The sequence below is a fragment of the Euphorbia lathyris genome, chromosome 6 (genome assembly GCF_963576675.1).
Source record: "Euphorbia lathyris chromosome 6, ddEupLath1.1, whole genome shotgun sequence".
Classification (NCBI taxonomy): Eukaryota; Viridiplantae; Streptophyta; class Magnoliopsida; order Malpighiales; family Euphorbiaceae; genus Euphorbia; species Euphorbia lathyris.
The window spans coordinates 72,215,942-72,223,689 of record NC_088915.1 but is presented as its reverse complement, the minus strand read 5'-3'; the positions used below and the strand labels follow the sequence as shown (position 1 = coordinate 72,223,689).

General features: G+C 33.2%; 1 pseudogene; it reads right to left on the bottom strand.

Annotated features, from left to right (window-relative positions):
- Positions 1 to 932: 932 nt before the first annotated feature.
- On the bottom strand, positions 933 to 7,385 carry LOC136233744 (probable serine/threonine-protein kinase PIX13; annotated as a pseudogene).
- Positions 7,386 to 7,748: the final 363 nt, after the last annotated feature.

Here is a 7,748-nt window from a genome sequence, read left to right as displayed (position 1 = left end):
GGTCGGCACCACCTACACATATCACCGACATCAAATGTGTCGGTAATATCTCCGACCCAGCCAAAAATTTGTCGTAATCGGTTACCTAGGAGGTCAACGCCGACAAATCGGATTTCATTGGTCTTCCGTCGGTGATGATGATCACCGACACATTTTTTGTTATCACCGACAGATTTTTCCGTCGGTGATAGCGTTTTTTCTTGTAGTGTATTCAACAGTTTCCATGTCTGTTTGTTTTTAAATAAGTCAAATATAAGTTACTATATTTTATATCATATCTGATGGTTATCCATTTAGTTTGTTTTTTTATTCAAAATATATGTCATTTAGAAAAATTCATAAGGTATTTTTATAACTATAAATTCAAATATTGTTTTTGAAAATAAATATGCTGAAAACTATATTGTGAGGCATCTAATTGAAATGCGGACATCATTTCACTACAAGAAAACTGCTAGTTAGCTACCGCAAATTTGGTAGCTGATGCGGTAGCTAAAGCAGTTTAAGACTGAAATTAGCGATTTACCGACCAAAATCATCCGGTCGGTAAGTCGCTAGTCGCTGGAGAAACGCCGACTATTTCTGGCTATAGTCGCAGACTTTACCGACTGTTCGATTTAGTCGCTGAGCGGTCGCAACTTTTACCGACTACATTTGCGACTAAAAAGCAGTCGCTAATTGGCTAGATCTACCCATTATCTGATCAGTTTACCGACGGAATATTTGTCGGTAATTTAGAAACATTTTGTTACTGATTTTATTGGTTGGATGGCAAATCTCGTCGTAATGTGCTAGACAATTTATTTATTTAATTGTAATTTATAAATTTTATATATGATAGTAATTATAATTACAATTAGGATTATTAAATACAATTATAAATATATTTTAACCTTTACAATAAATTAACCGCAACATACAACAATAAACAATATTCATGAAAACTAGAAATATATTTACAAAGAATTAATATATGATGCTTAAATGTATCAAAATATATAATATAACTCACAAGATATCATAATCTGGATTAACCTAATATGTGAGGTCAAAATTCTATATCATAAAAAGGTTAACCTATAAAGTTATGTCAAAATATATCGAAGAGCTACATTAACTTGTCTATATAATCGCTCTTGTATCTCCAACTTCTGTCAATCGCTCGTCTTTCACTTTCTAGGATACCGGTCATCATAATTCTGACAGCAGCTAATAAATTGGTTCTGTCCGCATTGAACTGATCGCAAGAAGAGAAACAAGCAGCAACAATGACAACAGCCCTAATAAACAAGGAACCACATAATTATGAGCTTATAAAGCTTTATAAAGCCACAGTTGAACACATAAAAATTCATAATAGCACGGACAATTTGTTACTTGATCTCCGGATAAAAACAATAAGCAACCAAAATTGGAACATGATAAATGACTATGAATCCCAGTATCAACATAACACAAAAAGCGTGAAAACTGAGCAATGCTTAAATAGCAACCTCAACTACATTTGACAACTCCGATAATGTTTGAACTTAGATGTAAAGGTAAACTAACCCAGATAAATAATTCCCCTACTCACTAGAAGTTAAACATATCTTTCTACTGAAAGAACACCAGAAAGCATACGAAATTTTGTAAAGATTTGCATACGAAATTTATGATATGTTATAGGCATCATTGGTTTGATAAAGGGAGTGAACATGTTGAAATCTACAACACCGTGGAGTTTGTCTTAAAGGAAATCATGCAAGGTAAAAGCCCTAGCAGATAAATCAAATTGTTTCCTGAAAGGACAGATTGCTCTTTCTAAAGCACTTTTCAAAACATATCTCAAGTAGAAAACTAGTAACTTACAATTATCCCGTAGGTTCGGAATGATATTTGAGACTCTTCGAGGGATTCCATCAGCTACATCTACAGAACATTTTTTTCAAACCAGTCCTCCATAAAGCGTGCAGCAGCACCGTTGTTATCCCCACTTAACAAAGAGTTCGTGCGACTCATTGAAGTTCCATGAGTAGTAAGCCAATTAAAGCTACCAACAGGACCCCACTCATCATCAACAAACTTCAATAGGGTCATTTCTTTGTCGACATCATACTTGTATTTCCTGCGTTCTTCTGCAGGATTATTCAGATATGCACTAGGACTGCCATATATTTACCTGTCGCCACATACTCCGGGGCAGCATAGCCGTATGTTCCCATCACCCTTGTTGTTACATGAGATAGAGTCTCTGAAGGCCCCAATTTTGCCAAACCAAAATCTGAAACTTTTGCTGTGTATGACTGCAACAAGTCACAAATTACAGGTTAAAATGACATTTTTGTGTCAATTGCCATCATCCAAAACACAAGCATAGACTCGCATTATATGTTGCACTAGAATGGAAAGTGAAAACGGAAACGGCCACAGGGAAACATGTTTGTAAAGCATATCTAGGAAATGGATATGAAACATGGAAACATTACCGAAGAGGAGTTTTCGTGCAGCATACATCAAATAGGATAAAAGAGAAAGAAGAATGTAAGAAAATAACTTGGAAGTGTAGGCAGCCACCCCATCAAGCAGTATGTTTGAGGCCTTAAAATCTCTATAAATAACTTGCTTGTCTGATGCGTGTAAGAAAGCCAGGCCTCGGGCTGCTCCTATAGCAACTTTGATCCGTGTTTCCCATGGAAGTGGCTGAACGGTTGAACCCCCTGAATGGATTCAAATGCGTAGTAATGCATAATCAGAATGTATATCTATAGGAAGTTGCAGAAGAGAATATATTAATCGGGTTCTTCCAAATAGATGGTTTTCCAAACTTCCCTTTTGCATGAATTCATAAAGAAGGAGAAGCTCCTTTTCCTCGCAACAGTATCCTATCAGCCTTACAAGGTTGGGATGAGAAAGCCTTCCCAGGAAATTGATCTCCGACTGCAATAAACCACCAGATTTGAAATTAAAGATGTATAAAATAATCTCAAATGTGATTATGATAACCCAAAAGTCCTGGCCTAATTGAAGATACACACATTTCAATGACTTGCTATTCTAATTTCCCTATTTTCCTAACAAATGTAGCCAATAATGAAAGTCCTTTGGAGTTAGAGTTACCTGCCATTCTTCAAAGCCTTGCAAGCTCTCAGAATTTAACTTCTTAACAGCAATTACAGTTCCAGTTCCAGTTCCAGGCTTTCCAGTGGTCTTGTCATCGAGCCAACCCTTGAAGACTTTACCGAAACCTCCCTCGCCAAGCACAGTATCAGACCTGAAATTCCTGGTGGCAGCTCTGAGTTCTACAAAGGAGAAAATTCTCAAAGTTGGGAGTGGGTAAGATCTGGCCATTTGGAAAGGGAGAGTGATCATCCCCACTTCCCCCGGAAAAAATGCTGTTTCCAGAGATGTTGCTACCCTGAGAAGTTCCTGTTTTGCTGCTTCTTGAAGATGCTGTTGTTTGAGATATTCCTGCATATAGTTTACATCATTCAGAGTTTGATTACTAATAGAGAGAGAGAGAGAGGCACTCATCAAGGTTGTTTGATAGCAACATTCTTCTCAGTGTAAAGATCCCCATACCAGCCATATATTTCACATAATGTAATTTCACAAAGCTGGCCTTGATAAATAATAAATCCACACCTCTAAGGCTGGCGAGGCAGATGCTGAGGCTGGAGAGAAGACAAATCAGCAGACAACACACTCTGGTCAACATTTTTCTCTGCTGTTTTACTTCTCTTGAAACCTCTAGTGGGTCTCATTGAAAACAAGTATAAGAAATCTAACAAGGATGATTATGGTTTTTGCAAGCAATCCAATGAGAGAGAGTTTAAAGGAGGAAACCAGACAAGTAGAAAGAAATTGAATTCGGAGTAACACACACAAAAAGTTACACTTCAGAGGCAGCGATTATCCAGTTTGTGTGTCTATTAGTGAGTTTGTGTCAACATTAACTCAATTTAAAAAAAATTACTGTCATAATGAAGTGAATCTAATTGGATTAGTGACTATTTTGTGTCATATTTTCAGGATAAATCCAATTTTTCTCTTCTCTGCTTCTGTCCATCAGATAGCTAAATTCAATGTCACCAACCATGGTATCTAGTCCCCTCATACAAATTTCTTAAGGTCAAAATGAACAAAATAATATCTCTTATATATGCCTTATGTTAAGGCATATTGGCAACAATAACTTTAGGAATTTAGAAAAGGCTAATTCGAACCGGAAGCAGTTTATCAATGAAATTAGCTGCATTAGTGAATATAATTAATTACCTATTTCATGGGTAAAGGAAAGGATTAACATAACAACGATTTCAAGTTCAAAAGTTCAATATTCCCAAGATAAAACCACAATTAAGTTGAAACTAGGAAATCATTTCAGAGACAAAACGCACACACAAATACAATTAATTAGCAAATCATTAAAATCCACAATGATTAACATCCTAATAAGTATCTGCAATCATACAAAATGAAGACTGAAATTTCTAGGGCACTAGTGCCTAAAGGATTGCTACCTTAATAAAAAGAAGGCTAGAGCTAACAGCTTTCTGCTTCTCGTTCTTCCTTCCTCTAGTATCTTTTCAAACTCCTCCAATTTCAGGTACAAGCTCCAGCATACAGAAAAAAATGTCGTATGCTCCACGATGCTCAGTTAGAGTTAATCGGAGAAGGAAGCCGTAAAGAAGGGAGATGGATCAGGTCAGATGTCTGAAAGGAGAAAGATTGGGTCGAACAAGAAGAAAGGAGAGTAGCTTAGGTCGGAGAGCAGAGCAGAGAGAAGAGGGGGCTTAGGTCGAGTTCAAAGCGCAAAGAAGAGAGGAGGGGGGCTAGGTCGAGAATAGAAAGAATTTAGGGTTTTCCTTTTTTTAAATGTCATATTTATATTTATTTTTTCTTTTTTAGTTTTTCTTTAATTTATATTTTAGTTTTTTTTTTATTAATTTATATCTTAGGTCGAGCGCAGTGCTAAATGAAAATACACGTGGTAACATGGGCATTAAGTGATCCGCTACTTTTTGCGACTATATAAAGAAACTAGCGACTACAACAGTCGCAATTTAGCGACTGAATTTCACGTGGTCGCTAATTTTGGTCGCAAAGTAGCTGTTTTCTTGTAGTGTTTTTAAATATAAACTTATATTGTACCTATTCTATAAAAAAAAAAAAAACTTATATTGTACCTAGATAAATTCTTTGAATCCAGTGAACTTACAAAAGTGTACCTCCTTTGTATACAACAATGAATATTTACTCATCATAAGTATGTAGATTAATTCTCCACTTTTGTTCATTTTATTGTTACAATTAAATTTTGTATTTAAACAATGTGAATGTTAAAAAAGTAAAAAAAAAATTGCCATTTGAAGTGAGGTGTTATATGTACCTTTAACATATAAAATAATTAAAATTTATTGTTAACATTTTTAAGTAAAATCGATTCCATCCATAAATTAATAGAAAATTAAAATTCGAATAAGATGCAAAAATACCTCTAACATTGATTTGTATGAGCAATTTTACCTCTAATGTCTAAAATGTTCCAATTTTACCTCTAAGATTAGCAGGAAAGAGTACTATGACCCCTAACATTGACAAGTTGGGTCAATTTGAAAAATAATTCATCAAATTATCTTCTCTATCACAAATCATGCCATCTGTATCGCACGTGTGCGTAATTTTTTCACTCATCACATCACAAACATTTGTATCCACATGAAAAAAATAATGTGCTTAGTACGTATTGAAAATAAAATTCAAATATTTCATCAAATTTAAAAAGGGTTAATTTCAAATAAATGTCATGTGGTTTCACGGTTTTGCATATCGGTATTTACGGTTTTTTTGTTACAAACCGAATCCTATGGTTTGCAGAATTTTCATTTTTGTTGACATTGCTAAATTTGGCCGATAACAACATAAAAATGAATTTTTTTAAGAATTAAATGATATTTTAAGTAAGTTTAATTATTCAACTTTTTAGCTTTGAGTTTACTTGAGTGTTTTTTTACGAGAGAGAAAATTAATGTTTAGAGAGGCAAAATTCAAAAATAATGATTTTGAAAACAAAATGTGATTCAGTAGTAAATACGATACATAACAACTTTAATTCTTGAAAATTTTCATTTTGAGTTCGTTATGGGCCGAATTTGATAATGTCAATAAAAAATGAAAATATTCCAAACCATATTGAGTTTCTAATAAAAAAAATCAGAGGTACCGTTTTGTAAAAGCGTGAAAGCATAAGACAATTATTTAAAATTAACCCAATTTAAAAAGATATTGATTACTAATTCTCTTATGAAATTATAAAAATAACACACAAAATCTTTTTTAATGTCTAAAATTAGCCAAACTTGCTAACTTTATAGGTAAAATTGCTCTTTACTGCCAACTTAGGTGTAAAATTGTATCATTTTAAATGTTAGGAGTGAGATTGATCGTAGTTATCAATTTTAGAGGTACTTTTATAATGAAAATGGCGTAATTTAGTTTTAAAGGTTAAATAGAAATTCTTAATTATATTATTCATTTTTTGTTTGTATATGTAACTGCTTACAACAAATTCTGAAAATAATATCATTTTTACTAACAATTAAATTATTTTAATTTCATTTATTGATTTTTTCTCAAATAAATATCATTTATTTTTGTTTGTATATGTAACTGCTTAATAATTCAGACAATATACCATAACGATATTCAGTAGGTTAAATGTTTTTTTTTGTAAAAGGTTAAAGATAAGTTGCCATATTTTATGTCATATTTCCATTTAGTTTTTTTATTCAAATATATGTTATTTAGAAAAAGTTCATAACATTTTTTATAACTATAAATTCAAATATTATTTTTGAAAATAAATAAGCTCCAAAAATATATTTGGAGACATCTAATGAAATTGAGGACTCTGTTTTTAAAGATAAATGTACATTGTATATAGATAAATTCTCTGAAATGAGGACCCCACTTACATTGATAATAGGAAGTAATTTTATCTCTTACATCTAAAATGATGCAATTGTACCTCTAACATTGGCAGTCGAGAGAAATAATTCATCAAATTGTCTTCTATGTCACGAATCATGTCATCTCCAATGCACGTGTGTGTAGTTTGTTCACTCGTCAATAACAAATCATAAACATATGCATAAAAAGTAAAAAGTTAAAAAGTATAATGTGTTTAGTACGACTTAAAACAAAATTCAAATTTTTTTTTTATCAAAATTGAAAACGTGTTAATCACTGATTGCACAGTCTCTGCCGTGATATTGATTCAATTTCAGATTATTTGCAAACTGCAAAATTGACCAGTGATCAATTAACCGTACTCCAACATCCAATTTCAGAGGATGACCTTGTTGAAGCAACATTAGATGGATTGGGACCCACCTATCGTCCATTTGTCCGTGCAATTGAGGCTCGATTAGAGTTAATCAAGTTTGAGGATCTCACTGGCTTGCTTCTTTCTGAGGAGCGGCAACTTGCCAGGGAAGATTCATCTTCAAATTTTACACCATCGGTGCATTGTGCGGCAAGAGGAGGTGGACGAAAGCGTGGCTAAATTTGAAAATATTAAGACACATACTGAAAAGCGTCGCTAAAAAAGTATCGTAATAGACCATTTTTCTTGTAGTGGCTACTATTTGATGAGTAAAAGAAATTTTAAATAATTTGAACCAAATCGTGCATATATTCAAGCATATTACTTGGTATATTTCAATATATTGATTTGTTTTACTTTCAAATAATATTTGTTAAAACTT